Source organism: Malus domestica, chromosome 08, assembly GCF_042453785.1.
Source record: "Malus domestica chromosome 08, GDT2T_hap1".
NCBI lineage: Eukaryota > Viridiplantae > Streptophyta > Magnoliopsida > Rosales > Rosaceae > Malus > Malus domestica.
The window spans coordinates 22,773,148-22,797,770 of record NC_091668.1 but is presented as its reverse complement, the minus strand read 5'-3'; the positions used below and the strand labels follow the sequence as shown (position 1 = coordinate 22,797,770).

At 37.7% G+C, this 24,623-nt stretch overlaps 1 pseudogene; it reads right to left on the bottom strand.

The window, feature by feature from the left end:
- Positions 1–2,568: 2,568 nt before the first annotated feature.
- The window catches only part of LOC139198107 (protein TRANSPARENT TESTA 1-like), a 28,396-nt pseudogene continuing 6,341 nt past the window's right edge, over positions 2,569–24,623 (bottom strand).

Here is a 24,623-nt window from a genome sequence, read left to right as displayed (position 1 = left end):
TCTGATTTCTAAGCCTTTTTCCTTGTGGATTTGGGTTATTCAAGTCCATATCTGATTTCCCTAGGGTTTTTAAGTGCCTATATATACTCATGTTAACCCCTTGGCCGAATTACCACCTCCCATATACATCAATTCACGCCAGAAATCATCCTTTGCTCTTTGCCGCAGCTTTCCACCACCATACTCCATAATTCCTACCCTTAAACACCCTTGCCGCACCAACCATCAATCCTAACCACTACCACACCATTCCATATCCATTCCTCCATACAAATACCACCCAAAACCTGTCCCCAATTCTTATGCCGCAGCAAGGAAGGAGAAGGAGAACTTTGGACGTGCTTGCTGTTCAAGATTGGATCGTTGGAGCGTCTAGGTGTTTTCTTTCTTTGGATTTCAATGTTTAAATTTATTTATCTTTGCTTTGTGCGTATGAGGAACTAAACCCCCCTTGGCTAAGGGGGGATTCGAAACCTTGTTTTATGCTTGCTATATGATTTGATTACTTCTAATTGCGTTTCATAAGTTGTGAATTCAATTTGCTTATCTACATGAATTAAAACTAATTTGTGTGTGTTGGTTGAGAGTGCACGCTTAATTTTCATGCATAAATCTAATGCTAGGATACAAGGGAGTTTCACCTAATCGTTATGAACTTATATTTGCAAGTAGTAAAGGTTGTTGATCACAATCGTGTTAAGTAAATTCTTGGCATAAGTTTCATGCAATTCATAGTAACAAGTGCCTCGTCAATGCTTATGGTTTTCATAGAACTTAATGATTCTTGCTTGTATCTCTATTATGCAATTCATGTAGGGAACTTGTGGGGAATGCTTTGGGTTGTTGTATGCAATCATCCAATTCAATAACTTTAGGAAAATCTGAGGGTTAATTAGTGCAATTCACGGTTAATCTGGGGCATTGAGAATTCATAATCTATTGAAAAGCAATTGGAAATCGTTTCGTATGCAAGTGTGACATGTGTGGAGAAGAACCCCTTAGCTAGCTTTCCATCCATTCACTTTAATCAAATTCGTTTTAAAATCTGTTTAGTTTTCAAAGTTTCTGTTTTGTTTTAAATTTCGTCAAAATCAAATCCCCATTTATTTTGAAGTGTTAGATTAGTTAGAAATCAATTTAGTTTGTGTTTTTAAGTGTCTTGAGTCAAGTTATAACCTATTTTCGTCCAAATTTGTGTTGGTGTTCAAAACTGCCCAGATTGTGTTTTTAAGGCAGTTTTGAGTGTTTCTGTGCTGTTTTGAGTCTTTTGGTTTGTTTTAGTGTTTTAGAGTTTAGTTTTGCATTCTTTAAGTCTAGTTTAGTGTTTTAAACTTTGTTTTTACGTTTTTGAGTCAGTTTTCAAGTGATTTAGCAATCCCTCCTAATCCCCGGCCTAGAACGATCCTTACTTACATACTTTGCTACAATTGATAAAAAGAGGGTTTAATTTGTGTGCTTATATATTTCGCATCAGTGCCCCTATATAAGAAAGGGCAACAAGGCCGTTGGTTCAAAAATCAAAGAGGCACCACTCTTCGGATTTCAAGAAGCAGATTTTCCTGAGTAAAATATGTCGACAATCCCTATACGCAACATCAGCTTCTCGGGTACCACAGATAACTTTGCCAAAGATCTTTGACAAAGTTTAGACACATAAATTTTGAAGGTCCAACTACCCTACTATTACCCACAAGGGTAAAGGAACAGCACCACTACTGGCTAACTGAAAAGTCTCTATGTGTGCAATTTCCGTGTTCTCCGTGGCAAGGCAGACTGGCAAAAATGCCCAACCTTTACTCACATTTTAGAAAACACTCTTAACATGATTGGTTGCTCAAAAATCGAAGAGGCATAGCTCTTTGAATCTCGAGAGCCAGACTCCCAACAGGATTACTTGCTTAAAAATCGAATAGGCATCGCCCTCTGAATCTCGAGAGCCAGACTCCCAAAATGATTACTTGCTCAAAAATCGAAGAGGTACATCTCTTCGAATCTCGAGAGCCAGACTCCCAACAGGATTACTTGCTCAAAAATCGAAGAGGCACCGCTTTCCGAATCTCAAGAGCCAAACTCCCAACAGGATTGCTTTCTCAAAAATTGAAAAGGCACTGTTCTCCGAATCTCGAGAGCTAGATCCCTGACAGGATTGCTTGTTCAAAAACCGAAGAGGCACCGCTCTCCGAACTTCGAAAGCTAGATTTCCTTGCATAAAGCTTGTCTGCAATCTTCACATGCAACATCAGCTTTCCAGATACCATAGACCACTTTTTCAAAGTGCTCTAACAAAGTTAAAACACGTGAATCTTGCAGCTCCCACTACGTTGCTATGACCGAGAAGGGTAAAGGAACAGCGTTACCACTCGCAGTTGGGACAATTTCTATATATGTCAACCTTCATCCTCCACAGCCAGGCAGACTTGCAAATAAAAAAAACGCTCAACTTCTCTTCACATCCGAGAGGGCACTCTCAGCAGAGTCTCTCAAATACTTAGCTTCTTTTTCCCCTGATAATACCTCTGCAAAAAAGCCACACCAGAGCAAGATTATCTCATATCAATAGGGTTAAAATCAAGAGTATCCCATATCATGCTTTTTCCCTATCTTTTCCTTTGGCCCTGTTCTTACCTGCAAGATAAGAAGAAAAAGAACAATCAGTCAGCACTTGGAATCAAGCTTCCAGTCAAAAACTGATTGCCTGGAACCCCTTGCCTGATTACTTACCTGACATTGATCTCGAGTACTAATCTTCAACATCTTATGCTTCCAAAGAAGATACCACATCTGCCTGAGGAACAGATAGCGCAAGTGAGAATGATACAAGGAAGCATGTGGAGATAAGCGTACCAAAACACGTGCTGATACATCCACCACTTTGTCAATAGAAAAGTATCCCATATCATCAAGGTCGAACGTACTATAGATTTGATGGACTTGTTTTGACCCTCAAATTCTTGAGTCGGCCTTAAACTTTGGAGGAAACCAGAAAACCCTCCAGCCCAGTTCAAGAATAAGCCTGTGGAAAGTTACATCTTCAAAAGCAAAAGTATCCCATATCATCTCTTCTCCTTTTTCTTCTCTTTATCCTTCATGCTGCCTGCAAGATAGGGAGAATGAGAACAATCAGCCAGAACTCGAAATCAAACTTCTGATTTAGCACTGATTGCTGGGAGCTCTAATTGCTTACCTTATCTGTCACCTCTTTTGGTGGATCTCCTAGCTCGACGACTTGGGGGACTCCTACTACATGGTTTGTATCGCACTTGACCAAGTCTAAAACTACAAGTAAGCTTCAAGTAAAATTGATACATTACCTTGTTCATTTCCACAGGTTAAAGATACCACCCTTGGATGGAGGAAAAGTACTTCCAGAGAAGATGCCACATCTACCTATGAGACAGATAAGGCAAGTGAAAACGATACCACACTTCGGTACTTAGAAGTTTCATGATTACTCAGCAGCTTAGATCTTGCAAGTCCCCAACCGAGGAGATTCCCTCACTCGGGAACTTAAGGGAGCACTATTTGTACCATACTTAACCAATCTCGAAACTACTGAGCATCGGTTAACGTTATACCATTAAGGACCCAGAAGAGTTTCCTCCAACTAGGAGGCCAATCATAGCGCGACACGTGTCGACATCAGAAGCCAATCATAGTGCGACATGTGTCAACATCAGAAGCCAATCACAACACAACACATGTCAATGTCAAAACAAAGCTAGAAACTCTCTTCTATAAAAGGAGATCATTCTCCCACAATATTTCCTAATGTCATTTGTACTACATCATTCACTTATACTCACTAAAGGAGAGCTTGAACCTATGTACTTGTATAAACCCTTCAAATTAATGAGAACTCCTCTACTCTGTGGACGTAGCCAATCTGGGTGAACCACGTACATCTTGTGTTTACTTCCATGTCTCTATCCATTAACATACTTATCCACACTAGTAACCGGAGCAATCTAGCGAAGGTCACAAACTTAACACTTTATGTTGTACCAAAATCCTCATTGATTTTGTGCATCAACAAATTCAGCCGTACAGACTACCATAGAGGTGGCTCACATGTTATATTTCTATGAAATTATCCTTACCTGAATTGCTTACTCTGTTATATCTTAGCATGGCATATATATATGATTATGATTATGTGATACATGAATTGAATTGATATGATTTCATATATTATGTATATGCTTATATCTTGATTTTGGGAAAAATTATACATGTTTTACAGCGAGGGGTTAGTTATGTTGATAAATGAAATGGTTTTGTAAAACATTTGTTTTTGCCCACTCACACTTTCTATTTGGTGCCCCTCCAGGTTTTAAGTAAGTGATGTGAGAATTACTTGACACACAAATTAAACCCTCTTTTTGACAGTTGTAGTATAGATGTAAGTAGGGTATCGTTCTAGGCCGGGGATTAGGAGGGATTGCTAATCTATTCTAAATTAATTTAAAAATATTAAATAAGACTCAAGGACACAAAACTAGGCTAAAAACTCTAATAACTCGAAACACACTTAAAATGACTCAAAATAATGAAAACAATTAAATTAAACACTAGGAACTGAAATGGACGGAAATTAAATTAAAAGACTAACAATAAAGAAAACTAAATAAATAATATAATTTAATAATGGATGGGTGTTTGGTTTTGATGAAAAGTAAATTAAACTTAATTAAATTACAGAATTGACAAAAACATGAAATTAAGGTGAAAGGATAAATGACGGACTAGCTAGAGGGTTCTTCTCCACACATGACACATATGCAACCTAAATTGATTTTTAGTTGTTCTTTCAATAAATTGTGAATCTCAATACTCCAGATTAACCGTGAACAGCACTTTTTTAATCTTCAAGTTTTCCTTAAGTTATTGAATTGGACGGAAAAACGCATACAACAATTCAAAACATTCTTCAAAAGTCCCCTACGTGAAAAGCACAATAGAGATACAATCAAAGATCATTAAACTTTGTGAAAACTATAAGCATTGACGAGGCATTCGTAACTATGAAAAACATGATACTCTTGCCAAGAATTTACTTAACGTGATTGTGACTAGCAACCTTTACTACTTGTGAAAATAAGTTCATAACGATTAGGTGAAATTCACTTATATTCTAGCATCAAATTCATGCATGTAAATTAAGCGTGCACTCTCAACCAACATACACAAATCAGTTTTTATACGAACGGATAAGTAAATTGAAATCACAACTTATGAAATCACAACCGAAGGTAATCAATTCATATTACAAATATATTCATGGCTTTGAATTAACCTCTAGCCAAAATAAATTTAATTACACATTATTAAAACATAAATAAAATAGAAGTTTGGAAAGATTTAACCGAGAGAGAAGGAAGTGAAGCTTTGCTTCCTGTCGTGCCTGACTTCTGATTAAAACTGCCCAAGGTAGCTTTGCTGCTTTCTTCACGCTGCAAGGCCCTTGTCTTTTCCGCACTGACTCCCCCTTTGACCTTCCGTGTCAGTCTCCTGTCTCTCACGCTGCCAATGGCAGCTTGTCTTTTGTTTCTTATTCTATTTCCTCGCTGCCAAGCTTTTTGTTTCCCCCGCTGCCTAACGCAGCTTCCTCCTTCTATCCTGCAAAGCCCCCCCGTGACCCTCACTGCCCTGCCTTCTCCTTCTTTTTATATTTTTCTTTCCGTTTCTGGTGGTCTCTCCCCTCCCCGTAGCTGTCTCCCACTTCTCCGTTTCTTTATTTTTTTTATTTCCTTTTTCTTAGCTGTCCCAGCAGCTCCCAATCCTCTTCCCTTTCTTTTCTTCTACAAAACAAAACCATCATGATGATGTTTCAAACATCATCATGATTTATCATTATTATATTTTCTTTTTAATTTAATTTAAAAGCTGATCTACACAGACAGTTTGACGAATTTATTACATAAAATTTCACTTGTTCTATTTTTATTTTCTTTGCATAACAAATCCTATAAACACAAAAATAACGTAAATAGCTCAAAAATAAAAGAAACTAACTAAGAAAAGACGAGTGAATTCGAAGTAAAAATATATATAAATATGATCCGATCAAATACCCCCACACTTAACTTTTGCTAGTCCTCGAGCAAAACAAAGAAAATAAGAACAAGAAGTAACAAGAAAAACATTAGCTTCCCTCTATGTGACCCTCATAGAATTTCATTCAAGAAAACAAATCATCAAGAACCATAGCTAGCATCAAGGAACTAATCCAAGTTCATCTTCCTTATTCAAATATTAGCAGTAATCTTTAAATCATCCTTGAAGTGTAGTGTGTGAGATAGCCATGCTAATGCAATTTCAAGTTTTTATTTTTAAAATCATCATATGCAAACTAGCGACCTTCTCACGGGATATGCACTGAATCACACATGTGTTTAGTTTTAATGTGTTTTGCTCAAAGAATCAAATGTGAAATTTCTACCATAAGCTTGCATAAAGATCTCATCTCCACAATCATAATTGCAAAACTTAAATCAAGAGGACTTTTATTGGATGTAATGAGGCTTAGGGATAGGGTTATTGAAACGAAAGAATAGGAAAACACAAGTTCCAAGCTACATTGCAAGCGATTCTTTTCTTTAGATTTATAAGAACTCAAGCTCTCCAGCAATTCTTCTAGCACCTCCAATCACACCCTTAAACTGAAACTTTAAAAACTTTTTATTTTCTTTTTATACAATCTTTCTCTTTTCTTTTTCTTTTCTTCTCTTTTTTCCCTTTTTTTTTTTTTTTTTTTATACAAACATGAAATACCCCCACACTTATTCTTTTGCCAAACACCTTCAAAGTACTTCACAAACGTTTCTCATAAGACAATTTCGCATTGCTCGCTTGGAAAGGGTAAGGAAAAATGTTTCAGGTATAAGGGTAGACATATCTGGTGATAAGAAATAAAAGGCTCAACATACACGGCTCAAATTGGCAATCTAATGATATCATTTTTCTTTGGGAAACATGGTTATTTGGGCCATGGTGGTAAACCTAATGCCTCTATCATTTCCAAGTTCATGCAATCAATGACAAACATTTCGAAAGATCGTTACGCAAGTTCTAGAGATGTATCTCACATAAGTTCATCACACATGAAAGAATAGGAGTGTATGAAAAATGCACACACTTTCAATCGGCTCAAAAACTCACATAGGATGTATATGGTCACTAAATTCACATATGAAGCTTTAAGTCATACTTTAGTTTCACATCAACAAGGCTATGTGCATTTGGTTTTTCAAAGATGATCAAACATGTACAAAACTAACAAGAGAATTAGGAATTTCATAAAACACATGTTAACTAAGTTCTTGATAATCGTGATTCAAATTTGATCTAATTATATCATTGGGTCGGGAAACTAACAAAAATCTAATTCAAAACAATAAGGGAAACAAGACAATATTTTTGGATTTTTAAATTTTCCGAAATTTTTTTTTAATTTTTTTTTTTTTTTTTTAAAGAAAACAAAACTAATTAAGAACACAAAAAAAAAAAACAACAACACAGAGACAAATGAAATTCTGGAGATTTCTACCCCCACACTTAAACTTGACATTGTCCCCAATGTCAGAAAACACTATAATGCAAAAATAAATAAAATAAAATAAATAAATAATAAGAAACAAAATAACGCAATTGGACTGAAAACTTCCCTAATTTGCAGTAAAATCAAGCTATGACCCCCAAGCTAAAATTCTGCAATCAACTTCAAGGGTGGAAATAACCAAAAGTTCCTGCAAAGAAAAGGAAAAATTCAGTTAAGTACGCAAGAAAATTAATTAAAAAAAATTGCAAACGAAAAATTGAAAATTACGATAAAAGATAATGAATAAAACTAATAAATAATCATTGGTCGTGCTTGTTGACTTTCCACAGCTTTCCTCTTGAACAGGGTGACACTTAGCTTTTTACTATTTGATGATATTGTACGGCGGAGCTTTGCTCTTTGGTTATGTTGCAGTTCCTTATTTGTTCTCCAAGCAGATGTGGCAGCTTCTCTAGTTCCTCAGTTCGGACTCCTTCCGCTGGGATGATTGTGCAAGCTGCATTCTTCTCTGCTTGTTTCTTCTGCACAACGGGCAGGCACGAGGGAAAGGTGTTGGTCCTTATTTCTTTCTTCAATCTTTCCAAGTGCCCACCTCTTGCTTTCTTTCTCCTTGTCCCTAGCTGAATTGTCTCCACATGCTTCGAGGTCTCATTTTCACCTCCCTTACTTGTCCCCCAAGTAGATGTGGTAGACAAAACGGAAGCATAAGATGAAGAAGATGAGTACTCGAGAGCAAGGCTAGGTAAGCAATCAGGAAAGGGTTCCAGGCAGTTGGCTCCAGATTGGAAGATTGATACCAAATGCTGGCTGATTGCTCTCTTTCTCCTTGTCGGAAAACAAAGACAAGGAGAAGGACATGGAGAAAGCATGATATGAGATACTCTTGCTTTCAACCTTCATGATATGAAATACTTTTGCTTTGAATGGGTTGTTTTCAGGAGTATCCCAAGGAATGAGGAACACAGAGTAACTTAGGAGGATTCATTGGGAATGCATTTTCGGAGATGAAGAAGTGTTGAGAGGGTGTGCTGAGAGAGTGTGCTTTTGCTGTGGAAGGCGAAGGTAGAAACTTATAGGACTTGTCTTCACAACCGGAACTGTTCTCTCACTTAGTGTCGGCAGCCGGTGGATGGGTGAAGAATACAAATTACGCGCTTTCTGACAAAGCTGCCCGTAATTTCCGCAAAGCTGATTCCTCATTGATATCTGTAATCGGCGCTTCGAGCTCTGAGCATCGTCGATTGTAGAGGTAGCATGTGACACGTGCGGATAAATCTGGAAAAGAAGATTTTCCCGTGGGTTGAAGCCCAGCTTTTGAGAAAGCTAGCGTGTCTTTGACTGTTGAATTTCCCTCTTCGATTTCTGAATTGGTGCTTCGACAAATTGCCCGAGATTTCCGCAAAGCAATTTGCGTGTGACAAGTGACGACACGTCTGGACAAATTGATCTTTTGAAATCCGGGGTTCGGCTCGTGGTTTCTGAGCAAGCCCAGCCTTTAAGAAATGAAACGCCTCTTTTGAGAAAAGAATCCGGCTTTTGAGAAAGGAAACTCCTCTTTTGAGAAAAGAATCAGACGTTTGAGAACGGAGCCCCGACTCTTCGATTTGCGAGAGGACGCTTCTCTGAGGAGCGCCTCTTTGATTTCTTCCTTTTTATAGAGACGTTAAGCTTGTTCCACAACACACTTGAGTACCCTCCTGTAAACACTCCCTTCTTGCACTTGTTTAATCTTGATCATTCCGACTCTCTTCTTTCTTCACCACCTCTGAAAAATGTCTGGCCCTTCCGATCGTCGTTTTGACTTGAACCGTGGTGAAGAGGCAGCTCCGCCTTCACCAGACAACATATGGCGCCCATCTTTCATATCCCCTACCGGTCCTCTTACCGTTGGGGATTCGGTGATGAAAAATGACATGACCGCTGCGGTGGTGGCCCGAAACCTTGTCACCCCCAGAGATAACAGACTGCTCGCTAGACGATCTGATGAATTGGCGGTTAAGGAGTCTCTGGCTCTTAGCGTGCAGTGTGCCGGTTCCGTGTCCAACATGGCCCAACGCCTATTTGCCAGAACCCGTCACGTTGAATCCTTGGTGGCTGAAATACAGAGTCTCAAGCAAGAGATTAAAGGGCTCAAGCATGAGAATAAGGAATTGCACAAGCTCGCACACAGCTATGCCACCAGCATGAAGAGGAAGATTGACCAGATGCAGGACACCGATGGTCAAATTTTACTTGATCATCGGAGGTTTGTGGGTTTGTTCCAACCGCATCTGCCTTCGTCTTCTGGGGCGGCACCGCGTAGTGAAGCTCCAACTGATCAACCTATGCCGCCTCCTCCTTCTGTGGCCCCGCCGACTACTGAAGCACCACCCGACCAATGAATACTATTAGTTTACATCATTGTAAAATATTTGTACTTTTTTTTTTTTATTTTTTTTATTTTTTTTTATTTTTTATTTTTTATTTTTTTTTATTTTTGAATTTTTTTTTTTTATTTTTTATTTTTTTTTTCTTTATTTATTTTTGTTTTTTATGTATTTTTTTTTTTTTTTTTTATCACTAATTTTAAATTTTATCTTTTTTTTTTTTTTTTTTTTTTTTTTTTTTTTTTTTATATATGTAAATTAATGTAAAGAGACTTTGGTTAACCTTCCCCCATACTTAAACTAAATAATACAAACTGACAGAAATCAACCAAATAACACAACTAACTAAACAAAACAAAATGAAAGCAGTAAAGATAAGGGTGGAAGAATGCAAAGCTGATTGGGTTAGCGATTCCAAAGTCTCCCTTTCGTTGAATGCTTGGGTTGCCTCCCAAGAAGCGCTTGATTTAACGTCTTTAGCCGGACGCATCTTTCCTTTAAATTTCTTTCGGCTCCATTTGAACCTAAAATCAAAGAAAGAAAAATAAATCAAATATCAAAAGTAAAATACACAAACACCAATATAAACATAAACAAAAACAAAAATAAAAGGATTAGCAAAGTTGCTAATCCCCGGCAACGGCGCCAAAATTTGATGTGAGAATTACTTGACACACAAATTAAACCCTCTTTTTGACAGTTGTAGTATAGATGTAAGTAGGGTATCGTTCTAGGCCGGGGATTAGGAGGGATTGCTAATCTATTCTAAATTAATTTAAAAATATTAAATAAGACTCAAGGACACAAAACTAGGCTAAAAACTCTAATAACTCGAAACACACTTAAAATGACTCAAAATAATGAAAACAATTAAATTAAACACTAGGAACTGAAATGGACGGAAATTAAATTAAAAGACTAACAATAAAGAAAACTAAATAAATAATATAATTTAATAATGGATGGGTGTTTGGTTTTGATGAAAAGTAAATTAAACTTAATTAAATTACAGAATTGACAAAAACATGAAATTAAGGTGAAAGGATAAATGACGGACTAGCTAGAGGGTTCTTCTCCACACATGACACATATGCAACCTAAATTGATTTTTAGTTGTTCTTTCAATAAATTGTGAATCTCAATACTCCAGATTAACCGTGAACAGCACTTTTTTAATCTTCAAGTTTTCCTTAAGTTATTGAATTGGACGGAAAAACGCATACAACAATTCAAAACATTCTTCAAAAGTCCCCTACGTGAAAAGCACAATAGAGATACAATCAAAGATCATTAAACTTTGTGAAAACTATAAGCATTGACGAGGCATTCGTAACTATGAAAAGCATGATACTCTTGCCAAGAATTTACTTAACGTGATTGTGACTAGCAACCTTTACTACTTGTGAAAATAAGTTCATAACGATTAGGTGAAATTCACTTATATTCTAGCATCAAATTCATGCATGTAAATTAAGCGTGCACTCTCAACCAACATACACAAATCAGTTTTTATACGAACGGATAAGTAAATTGAAATCACAACTTATGAAATCACAACCGAAGGTAATCAATTCATATTACAAATATATTCATGGCTTTGAATTAACCTCTAGCCAAAATAAATTTAATTACACATTATTAAAACATAAATAAAATAGAAGTTTGGAAAGATTTAACCGAGAGAGAAGGAAGTGAAGCTTTGCTTCCTGTCGTGCCTGACTTCTGATTAAAACTGCCCAAGGTAGCTTTGCTGCTTTCTTCACGCTGCAAGGCCCTTGTCTTTTCCGCACTGACTCCCCCTTTGACCTTCCGTGTCAGTCTCCTGTCTCTCACGCTGCCAATGGCAGCTTGTCTTTTGTTTCTTATTCTATTTCCTCGCTGCCAAGCTTTTTGTTTCCCCCGCTGCCTAACGCAGCTTCCTCCTTCTATCCTGCAAAGCCCCCCCGTGACCCTCACTGCCCTGCCTTCTCCTTCTTTTTATATTTTTCTTTCCGTTTCTGGTGGTCTCTCCCCTCCCCGTAGCTGTCTCCCACTTCTCCGTTTCTTTATTTTTTTTATTTCCTTTTTCTTAGCTGTCCCAGCAGCTCCCAATCCTCTTCCCTTTCTTTTCTTCTACAAAACAAAACCATCATGATGATGTTTCAAACATCATCATGATTTATCATTATTATATTTTCTTTTTAATTTAATTTAAAAGCTGATCTACACAGACAGTTTGACGAATTTATTACATAAAATTTCACTTGTTCTATTTTTATTTTCTTTGCATAACAAATCCTATAAACACAAAAATAACGTAAATAGCTCAAAAATAAAAGAAACTAACTAAGAAAAGACGAGTGAATTCGAAGTAAAAATATATATAAATATGATCCGATCAGTAAGCTTGTTGTTGGTGGCTTGAGGGCGTCGACAGTTTTGACCTACCTAAATAATAGTAAGACATTCCTAGTACTGTGTAACTAGTACTTATCCTACTAGACTGCACCTAGACTTATTATGTTCTGATTAGGAGTGTTTATAGTTGTAACTAAATTTTATCACTTCATGTTTAGTAGTGAACTCTAGTAATTCAGTTTTTAATTATTTGTATATTTCTTATCTTTATTACTTCCGCACTGTACACATGGCTACGTCACTTTCACGTGACGGCCAGCATGTCTTAATCTCAGTCGGGGTGTGTCAGTTTGGTATCAAAGCCTAGGTTTAGCAGTCATGTATAATTCTTGAATGTTTTAATCCTTGTGATGTCTTATGTTAGAACTATGCCACCTCATAGTGAGCCCCGTCACTCAGCTGAGCCTAGTTTCCCCGATATTGCTCAATTAAGGGAAGCTATAGTTTCTGCCATTCAGTATGCATTCCATCCTCCCCAGAGGACACCTCTTGAGATAGTGTATAACCTCAAACTGAATCACTTCATTGGAAATAAAGGTCATGAGGGGGCGGAAAAATGGCTTAATCATATTGAGAAAACCTTTCTAGTGATGCAGAGTCAGGGAATCTTCCTCCTTATAGGTGGGTCGAGACGACTACCTGGTTTTTGGGAGAGCGGCCTGCAGCCTGCATCCTGGTGGAGACAGGAGTCTTACCAGTTGACCCCAGCGGAAACTACGGATTAGGGAGTATTTAAAGAGCTGTTTCGAAAAAGGTTCATTCCTCCTGAGTATATTGATCATAAGAAACAAGAATTCACTCATTTGAAGCAAGGAAAGATGTCAGCTAATGAGTATTACAGGATGTTTACTAATTTGTCGCAATATGATCCAGAAGTTACTGCTAATCTGGTTGAAATGCTTCGTCGCTTCAGATTAGGTTCTAAGAAGAAATTGCGTTCCATAGCGACATCGACTCACTGTGCCACTTACCAGGAGTTTTTTGAGGTTTTACTGCAGATTGAGGACTCAAAGAACATGCCTAGTGAAAGTGAGGATGAGGAAGGAAAGAATGGGAACCAGAGGCGAGATGATAAGGGCAAAAGGCAAGCATTTCAGGGACGTCACAAGACTAAGAATTTCAAGAGAAGCGGTGGCAGTTCTAGCTCTTCTAGTGAAGGATTGAGTACTAATATGCAGATGAGAGGTGGTAGATTTACTGAAGGCCTTAGGTTCCAGAGGCAGAGAGATTTTGGTGTTTCAGGTGGATCTAGTGCTCCCTTATGCCGCAGGTGTAATTTTAGGCATTTTGGGGAGTGTAGGAGAGGCAGCAGTGGATGTTTTATTTGTGGTCAGATGGGTCATAGGGTTGCTCAATGCCCTCATAGTCAGTTAAGACCCCAGCAGCCTTCATTCCCAAACCTGCACCAGCCCAACAAGTTTAAGGACCTGGTGGTTATACCCAGACTGGGCGAGAAGGTGCTTATCATTATCAGGGTGACGCCGCTCCTTACACCTCAGGACAACATCAATACTCCCAAGATGCTCAGTATCAGAGTGGGTACCTTCAGTATCAGGGAGGATCTATGTCTTATCAGACATATTCAGCCAGAGGATCTTAGTGGTACCAAGGGGGACAGCCCCAGCAGGGAGAGATTGCTACTAATAGTGCAAGATCTTCGAGGCAGTCGGGTCAGCAGAGGCAGGGACATGGTGTTCATGCCAACAGAGGTCGCGGTGGACGACAGCAGAATCAGGGGTGTATCCACAACTTGTCATTGCAAGATGCCCAGAATAATCTAGATTTAATCATGGGTACGTTAAATATTCTTGGTCATTTTGCTAGAGTATTGATTGATTGTGGTGCTACACATTCTGTTATTTCTCATACTTTTTCTCAAGTGACAAACCCTATCCTACACCTCTAGGATATAATTTAGAATTTTCTATGCCTAGAGGGGATAGATGTTTTATGGATCAGGTATATCCAGGATGTTCAGTGATAGTAAAGGATGTTATTATGCCGGCTAATCTTATGTCGTTAGATATTATGGATTTTGATGTGATTTTGGGCACTTATCGGTTACACTATAATCGTGCCAAGATAGACTGTTATGGAAAGACAATCACATTTCATTGTCCTGGATTACCTGAAGTTACATTTGTAGAAGAGCCTAGTGGGGGGTGAGACATGGTATTATTTCTGCCATGAAAGCCAAAAGATTGTTGTCGAAAGGTTGTCAGGGATATTTGGTTCATGTGGTATTAAATGATGATACTCCTAGTAGTATGGAGGATGTTTGTGTGGTTAGATATTTTCCGGATGTATTCCCTGAGGATTTGCCTGGGTTGCTGCCAAATAGAGAGGTGGAGTTTGTTATTGATCTACTTCCAGGTACGAATCCAATATCCTTGACTCATTATAGAATGGCTCCTGCTGAATTAAGGGAATTGAAAGTTCAGTTGCAAGAGTTAGTGGATAAAGGTTTTATTCAGCCTAGTACTTCACCTTAGGGAACTCCAGTTTTATTTGTGAGGAAGAAAGATGGAACTTTGAGGCTGTGCATTGATTACAGGCAATTGAATAGGGTAACCATTAAGAACTGTTATCCACTGCCTCGTATAGATGATTTATTTGATCAACTCAGAGGTGCATGTGTATTTTTTAAGATTGATTTGAGGTCAGGTTACTACCAGTTGAAGATTAAAAATGAAGATGTCCCTAAAACCGCATTCAGGACTCAATATGGTCATTATGAGTTTCTTGTAATGCCATTCGGGTTAACTAATGCACCAACAACTTTTATGGATTTGATGAATCGAGTATTCCAGCCATATTTGGACAGGCTTGTTATTATCTTCATTGACGATATTCTGGTATACTCTAAGTCTAAGGCTGAGCATGCTAGAAATCTGAAGTTTGTGTTGAGCAATTTGAGGGAACACCAGCTATATGCTAAGTTTAGCAAATGTGAATTTTGGTTGAATCAAGTGGCATTTTTAGGACATGTCATTTCTACTCAAGGCATTCAAGTAGATTCTCAGAAAGTGGCAGCTGTGGAGAATTGGGAGCAACCTCGAACAGTCACCGATGTACGAAGTTTTCTTGGCTTAGCAGGCTATTATAGACGGTTCGTTAAGGATCAACCTCGAAAGGATGTTAAGTTTGAGTGGGATAATAAATGTGAGCAAAGTTTCCAGCAGTTGAAGTATTATCTCACTCATGCACCTGTTCTAGCACTTCCAGATGATAGCGGTAATTATGAGGTTTATAGTGATGCTTCTCTGAATGGTTTGGGTTGTGTATTGATGCAACATGGTAGGGTGATTACTTATGCTTCGAGACAATTGAAACCTCATGAGAAGAATTACCCTATGCATGATTTGGAGTTGGCAGCTATCATATTTGCTTTGAAGATTTGGAGACATTATCTTTATGGTGAGAAATGTAAGATCTTCACAGATCATAAGAGTCTTCAGTATCTGTTTACTCAGAAATATCTTAATCTTTGACAGAGGAGGTGGCTTGAGTTACTTAGTGACTATGATTGCATAATTGAGTATCATCATGGTCGTGCAAATGCAGTTGCGGATACACTTAGTAGGAAGACTCCAACCAGACTTAATGCCATTTATGATTGTCATGTTCCTTTTCTAGCAGATTTGAGATCCATCGAGAAGAAGCCTTGCTTGCTAATTTTCAAGTTAGGCCAATTTTAATTGATCGTGTACTTGACGCTTAGATGAATGATGAGGAGACATAGGAAATAATTCAAGCAAGAAATCAAGGCAAAAAGAAAGATTTCAGGATTCGAGAATCGGATGGTATGCTTATGCAGGAAAGCAGAATGTATGTGCCGAATAATGCAGAGTTAAAGAAAGAAATTTTGGATGAAGCACATATTTCGGCATATGCAATACACCCAGGTGGCACTAAGATGTATCATACCATTAGACCATTTTATTATTGGCCGAGTATGAAAAAAGAAATTGCCGAATATGTGAATAGGTGTTCCATTTGCCAGCAGGTTAAAGCTAAAAGGAAAAAGCCATTTGGATTGATGCAACCACTTCCCGTTCCACAATGGAAATGGGAAAATATTACTATGGATTTTGTGTACAAGCTTCCTCGTACACAGGGTGGATATGATGGCATTTGGGTGGTAGTTGATCGGCTTACGAAGTCAGCACATTTCATTCCAATGAAGGAGAAATATTCTTTAAGCCGATTAGCTAAGTTATTTATATCACAAATTATGAAGTACCATGGTGTGGCAGTTAATATTATCTCGGATTGGTACCCTAGATTTACTTCCAAGTTCTGGATAGCATTCTAGGAAGCTATTGGTACGAGACTGCTTTATAGTACAGCATATCACCCTCAGACAGATGGACAATCTGAAAGGACTATTCAGACATTAGAGGATATGTTGAGATCTTCAGTGCTGCAATTTAGGGATAGTTGGCATGATTGTTTGGATTTGATGGAGTTCACCTACAACAACAGTTATCATTCGAGTATTGGTATGGCACCATTTGAGGCACTTTATGGGAAATCTTGTCGTACGCCTTTATGTTGGTCAGAGGTTGGCGAAAGAGTTGTAGTGGGCCCTGAGATTGTGGATGTGACTACTCAAAATGTTCAAGTAATTAAGTCTAACCTGAAAATGGCCCTAGATCGACAAAAGAGCTTAGCAGACAAGCATGCCACTGATCGAAAGTGTAATGAAGGTTATTGGGTATTTCTAAAGCTATCACCTTGGAAAGGTGTTGTAAGATTTGGGAAGAAAGGAAAGTTGAGTCCTAGGTACATTAGACCATATATGATCACCGAGCGAGTCAGTGAGGTTGCTTACAGACTTGAGTTGCCTCTAGAGTTGTCCAGGGTGCACGATGTATTTCATGTTTCAATGTTTCATCATTATGTTTCAAATCCTTCACATGTGATTCCTCCTCAACCTTTGGAAATTAATCCAGGTTTGAAATATGATGAGGAATCAGTGATTCTTTTGGATTGGAAGGATAAGGAAATAAGGAATAAGACCATGAGCTTGGTGAAAGTATTATAGAGAAATCATTCAGTGGAAGAAGCTACTTGGAAGACAGAGGATCGGATGAGAGAGATGTACCCACGCTTGTTTTATGATTATTAGTGGATATATTTGTTATGTGTAATTTCGAGGATGAAATTTTATAAGGTGGGTAGATTGTCACAGCCCGTCCCGAGAAATAATTATCGTGGTTATCAAAAGACGAATTTACCCTTGAGCATCGGGTGTGTGTTTTTATTTTGGGTTAAGAAATTGGGTCAATTAGTTATATCCCTAACTAATTGGACCCAATTAGAACTAAAAGATTAAAGAGTTTTGATTGGTGTGCATTTTGGAACCACTCACACATCCATACCCTTTCTCTTTCTTCTCTCCCGTACTCTCTCTCTCTCTCTCGGACTCACCCTCTCCTCTCTCTCCTCCGTACGGACAACCTTGGACCAAGCCAAATCTTCACAAATTGAGAGTGTGAAGCACACCATTGTGTTCCTTGTTCCATTACGAGTTCAAAGGTACCCATTTTGAGTAAGAACTCGTCTGATATCACGTTGAAAACTCAAGCTCCAAGTTGAGCACTATTCATGAACTTTGAAATGGTTATGTTTTAGGACAATCCAAGCTCACAGCAAGCTCTAGGAGGTTCTCACGAAGCTTGGAGTGCTTCGTTGGCTCGGTTTTGACGTTGGGATCACGAGGTTCGAAGGTGGCCGGTTTTGGTAGGATTCCCAACAAGTTTTCGAGGGATTTGAAGCTCCAAAGAGGTATAACCTTCTTCCTCTCGTAATTTGTGGCATTTTGGTGAAAATTTTATGGAAAATGGTGCAAAAACGAGCGAGAAAAAGGCAGTTACAATTCTGCCCAGAATCCGACGCTGGGGACACTGTTCTAGCGTCTGGAGGTTGAAGATGATGCACGTGAGGCCGTGCCCTCCCCGGCGCGTGAAGGCGCGTGAGCCACAGAAAAATTATTTTAAAAATATCACAATGTTCGTGAGGTTGTGTAGGTCACGTTGGTATATTCAAATACCAAAATTGAGCTTTGTATGAGAAGTTATTAGCTAGTTTTACCTATGTGCTTTAAAATAATGTTTTTATAGTCAATTCGCATATAGGTGAGATGTATCCCGAGGACGAGCGTATCCAAGGGTGACTCGGGGTCTACGACCTTTCGACATACCAATGAGTGGGCTTTTGGTATTCGGTATATATTATATACTTGATATTTTCCCAGAAAAATGTGTTTAAATGATAGTATGCCATAATACCATGCATATAAGTTTATAATTCATACATGAATTGGTATGTGATGCTTTATATATATATATATATATATGTGTGTGTGTGTGTGTGATGATGTGGACGTTCAGGTAAGCTCAGGTAAGTTGTATTTGGTTATGTGAATCATCGATGAGGTAATACGTGATTGATTAATGTTAAGCTCATAAAACTGCACTTAGGGTGATTGTGATTTAGCCATAGATATGGCACATGCCTGTTTATTATGTCACCTCCCGCACCATATGTTCATATTAGATCCAATTTAGGTGCACAGTCCTGTCGTACAGACCTTATTTATGGTTCCGACTCATAGGTGACTAGCAATTTATCGCCCAGTTATTATGTAAGAGTAGTATTGAGCATGATTGTATTACACCCATTATTGTCATATAGACCTTTTGTTTGGTTCCGACTCTTGTGCAGTATATTGTCGTATAGGTCATAGTAGTGACTCCGGCTAGAGCGACTTTTGGAGCTATGAATTCAGTCGTACAGACTACCATAGGGGTTCCGGCTCACATGTTATATTTCTATGAAATTATCCTTACCTGAATTGCTTACTCTATTATATCTTGGCATGGCATATATATATGATTATGATTATGTGATACATGAATTGAATTGATATGATTTCATATATATTTATGTATATGCTTATATCTTGATTCTGGGAACAATTATACATGTTTTACAGCGAGGGGTTAGTTATGTTGATAAATGAAATGGTTTTGTAAAACATTTGTTTTTGCCCACTCACGCTTTCTGTTTTGCGCCCCTCCATGTTTTAAGTAAGCTTGTTGTTGGTGGCTTGAAGGCGTCGACAGTTCTGACCTACCTAAATAATAGTAGGACATTCCTGGTACTGTATAACTAGTACTTGTCCTACTGGACTGCACCTAGACTTATTATGCTCTGATTAGGAGTGTTTACTGTTGTAACTAACTCCTATCACTTCCTGTTTAGTAGTGCACTCTAGTAATTCGGCTTTTAATTATTCATATATTTCTTATCTATATTGCTTCCGCACTATGCACATGGCTACGTCACTCTTACATGATGGCCAACATGCCTTGATCTCAATCGGGGTGTGTCACAATAGGTAAATTAAAATTCATAAAAAAAAAGTAGTAGATATATATATATATATATTTTTTTTTTTTAATCAACTTACATACCTTTATTTTGTAGGTAAATAATTTTACATGGATTATTACATATATTGGGCACATTTGAGTAATATATATGTGCAATTATACTTTATTATATCAAATGTAGATAAATTAATATTGAATCAAATAACTTTTTTTATTTATTTTGCAGATAAATTATTTTGCATGTATTATTACATATACTAGGAATATTTTATTACTAACACATATGTCCAAATAATTTACCTATGTTTTTATGTAAATTACTGATTACGCCATAGTTCTCTTTCAATTTCCATTTGGTAAGAAAATGACAAGATTAAATTAAAAATTTTATTTATTTATTTATTTATTTAAAGGAAAGTATAACATTAATGTTTTTTTTTTTCCAGAAGCATTAACATACAATTTGTTATGATATATTAATATGCAATGAATTTAAACATTAATACATTTTTTTTTTCATTAATCCCTCCCTTCAAATTTGCATAGAATTAAATGTATACATTAAAATTGTAATTATGGGTATTTTAGGCATCTGAAAAATGCAAAATGTGTAAAGCCAAACAGAATTAATGAATTTGCTTATGTGGAGCCTAGTCATTGGGTTTTATTCAAGTAAAAAGACTATGTCGGGTTTTATGTAAAGAAACTTAAGTTTCAAGGGCTAAAATCATATTTTCAGTAAAATTTATTTAGCGCATGGTGTTCGATTCCAATCTACCATGGGTTAGGCCTGTGATTATTGTCTAATTGACAATGCACTTTGACCATAGTAACTTTTTATCATGTCTAGATTCTTAATGGGCACAATGTCCATGATAGATTGCAATTTATCACAGACATCTATTGTTGTAGATGTGGGTTTGTCTTCTAGTGAAACTGACATTACCAACTCACCTACATTGACGGAATCTAGCCGAAATTGAGTTGGCCAGTTCTCTTTAAATTAGGCGAAAAACGGAGCAGTTAGGGTTTGAACTGCATATCACATATTTGGAGCATATCTTTACATGCAATAGGTGTAGAAGGTAGCTAAGGTGATCAGTAGTTGTTTGAGACCAACCTAGAGGCATTTTGTTGCCTGAATCATCAAACTGGTCGCTAGTCGTTGGTCGCCACTGTGTTTTTTGTCAATCCCGGAGAGAAGAGCTATAGAGAAGGGAGAAGGAAGAGTTTGAAGAGAGGGTTTGGTTTTGGTTGGTTTGAGGTTTGAGAGTTTTTAGGTATCGCAGAGAGAAGAGCGAAGAACGAAGAACAAGAGCGAATGAGTGAAAGCAAAATGAGGAGAAAAATCGTTACTCCACTGTACTTATGAACAGTGATTCATGTTTGAATTTTAATATTGACTAATCACACTTAGAATTTTGGATCTAAATATTTAGATGGATCTACGCAAGGCGACCGATCTAGTAGGTATATTGGAACTAAGGTTAAGTAGAGTAGATAGCTAGGTAGGCATACCAATATACAAATGCTACTTGGTTGATTTAATTCATCTTTCTTGATGAGTTCTTGTATTGTATGCTTTGACATGACATCATTTATTCATAAGTTAGACGAACAACCTTTAATATTAACACTTTAATATTAACATAATAATATTGTCATAGGTGGTACATTATCCTTAGGTTAATCATCAACTTATCTTCTTCATAATTAATAAGTTTTCTTGCATATCACTTTATCGCTTCCTTTTCAATTTTCACTTCTAGTTTGTTAGAAACATCAAATATAATATCCCTTTTTGTGCTTCCAGTACTTCCGTGTTTAATGTACTAGTTCGTCTAAATTAAAAGTGGTTTGAAAGGTAATTAAATTAGGTTAAGAGTTTTTTTTTTTTTGTTTTTTTGGGAAACTGGTTGAGAGTTAAATTTGAAGTTAAAATCCCAATATCAGTGGCAATAATCACCTTGTGCGTCATACTACTACCATTAATATTGTGCACTTACGAGTATAATTTGTGTTTGGACTAATATCTGTGTTGCACTAAAAAGCGAAGGTTGATATCAGACTTATAGAAATTCTCAGTTCAAATCATAGCCATGAAGTTTAAGGGGGGAGTACATAAAGTTTCGTGCCTCAAACATCAATTAGCCTTATATACATATAGCTGATCATCAAGAGGCTGCATCATCACTTGACAATCCTTTAAACAAGGAGGTGGTAGGTGACTAGTGTCCTCATCAAGCTCCCTGAGTTCGTCAAAAGAATTAGGTGGAAAAGGAGTGTGACCAGAGCCGCCTTGATATGGTCTTTGAGTGATCTCTTCTGCTTGAAATCCAAACCGCATACACAAAGCCAGCGCTTGCCACAATTCTTCTCATGTGTTCTCCAGTCACCTTTCACCGCCAACAACTTGCCACACTTGCGACACATAAAAGGTTTCATTCCATGCTTCCTCTTGTAGTGCGTTTGAAGGGTCTGGAAATCTTTTAGGGGTTTTGCTCTTGGGTGGTCGATGCTGTTCTTGCATCCTTCAGCACAACAATAGCATGGGATGCCTAACATGGCTCACGGTTTGTGTTCCCTTTAGTGACTCTGGCCCCCTACGATATTGTGATCCATGCCCCCACATGTGCATCTACTGTTGGAAATTTAAGTTGTTTGAGTAGAAATTTTTTTGTCCCACATTGGTTATTCCCAAAAGATTTTATCACTTTATAAAGCTTTGTCATTTATATAAAGAAATTGGATTCACCCTTGGAGTTGGGCTTTAGGGTGCACTAATTAATTGATAATTAATATATAATTAATTATAATTAATATATATATATATATAATTAATTACTTATCAAAAGACGGGCCTTAGGGCTCTTGGGCATTAATGAAGTTAATAAAAAACACAGAGAGCACTGCACCCCATCTGAAGAGATGTCTCCCAACAGTCACATCTCATTCTTATACATGTTGCGAACAGGCATAATCTCACTATATATACATCTGTCTGCATGGCATTTAGAAAGAAGAAAAAATAAATCTCCTTCTATAATCCATAGCATTCTTACTGAGAGTACCAAAAGGAAATTCGCCTGAAGTTAAGTTTTCTGGTGCTGGAATTCTAACTTGATAGTTCAATCCTGGTGAAACAGATCTAACTTGATAGTTCAATCCTGGTGAAACAGATGCCCGGAGAACTACAAGCACTGAGTAGGGGCGAAATTTCTGTTTCTAGGACATTGCGGTACGCAAGCCTCGATCTTTAATATTTATGTTTAATATTAGTTCATTCATCATACACTGTTTATTTATTAGCACATATAAATTTATCATAGATTATTAACATACATCCAACATCTACCATAGTAATATTTACATATTGCTTCATATTGGAATCAAATATCTGTAGCAACGTAAGAATATTTATATACAAGCTCATATGCGAATTTTGTGAACAAAATTGAAGCCCCTTCGATATGCATGTCTCGAAGTTTTCGTTGGGAAACTCAAGCTTATTTAATTGGCTAAAAGGAGTATAGGTTTCGAAACCAAGGAGTATGGCTGAATGGGGTTTTGGCTTTGAAATCAGAGAATTTGGCCAGTCCAAGTTATTAAGTTCGAGTCCAAAACCTATTTAAGAAGTAGGGAAGGGACTTCAATTTGTTCCACAAACGATTGCCATTGTGTTAGATGTAACCATCTTTTAGACAAATAAACAACTTTTGGTAGCATATTTACAAATCTGTGTATAGACACATGCAAAAACCAATGTGTCTGCATGAATATGTGCACTTGAATGGTTCTATACCGTGTATGCATACAACAACAACAACAACAAAGCCTTTTCCCACTAAGTGGGGTCGGCTATATGAATCCTAGAACGCCATTGCGCTCGGTTTTGTGTCATGTCCTCCGTTAGATCCAAGTACTCTAAGCCTTTTCTTAGAGTCTCTTCCAAAGTTTTCCTAGGTCTTCCTCTACCCCTTCGGCCCTGAACCTCTGTCCCGTAGTCACATCTTCGAACCAGAGCGTCAGTCGGCCTTCTTTGCACATGTCCAAAACACCGGAACCGATTTTCTCTCATCTTTCCTTCAATTTCGGCTACTCCTACTTTACCTCGGATATCCTCATTCTCAATCTTATCCTTTCTCGTGTGCCCACACATCCCACGAAGCATCCTCATCTCCGCTACACCCATTTTGTGTACGTGTTGATGTTTCACCGCCCAACATTCTGTGTCATACAACATCGCTGGCCTTATTGCCGTCCTATAAAGTTTTCCCTTGAGCTTCAGTGGCCTACGATGGTCACACAACATGCCGGATGCACTCTTACACTTCATCCATCCAGCTCGTATTCTATGGTTGAGATCTCCATCTAATTCTCCGTTCTCTTGCAAGATAGATCCTAGGTAGCGAAAACGGTCGCTTTTTGTGATCTTCGCTAGATTGCTCCGGTCATTAGTGTGGATAAGTATATAAATGGATAGAGATAGGAAAGCAAACACAAGATGTACGTGGTTCACCCAGATTGGCTACGTCCACGGAATAGAAGAGTTCTCATTAATTGTGAAGGGTTTACACAAGTACATAGGTTCAAGCTCTCCTTTAGTGAGTACAAGTGAATGATTTAGTACAAATGACATTAGAGTACAAATGACATTAGGAAATATTGTGGGAGAATGATCTCGTAATCACGAAACTTCTAAGTATCGGAGTGTGGTATCATCTTGACTTGCCTTATCTGTCTCATAGGTAGATGTGGCAGCTTCTCTGGAAGTACTCTTCCTCCATCCAGGGGTGGTATTTTTAACTGGTGGAGATGCACAAGGTAATGTATCAATTTCACTTGAAGCTTACTTGTAGTTTCAGGCTTGGTCAAGCGCGATACAAACCATGTAGTAGGAGT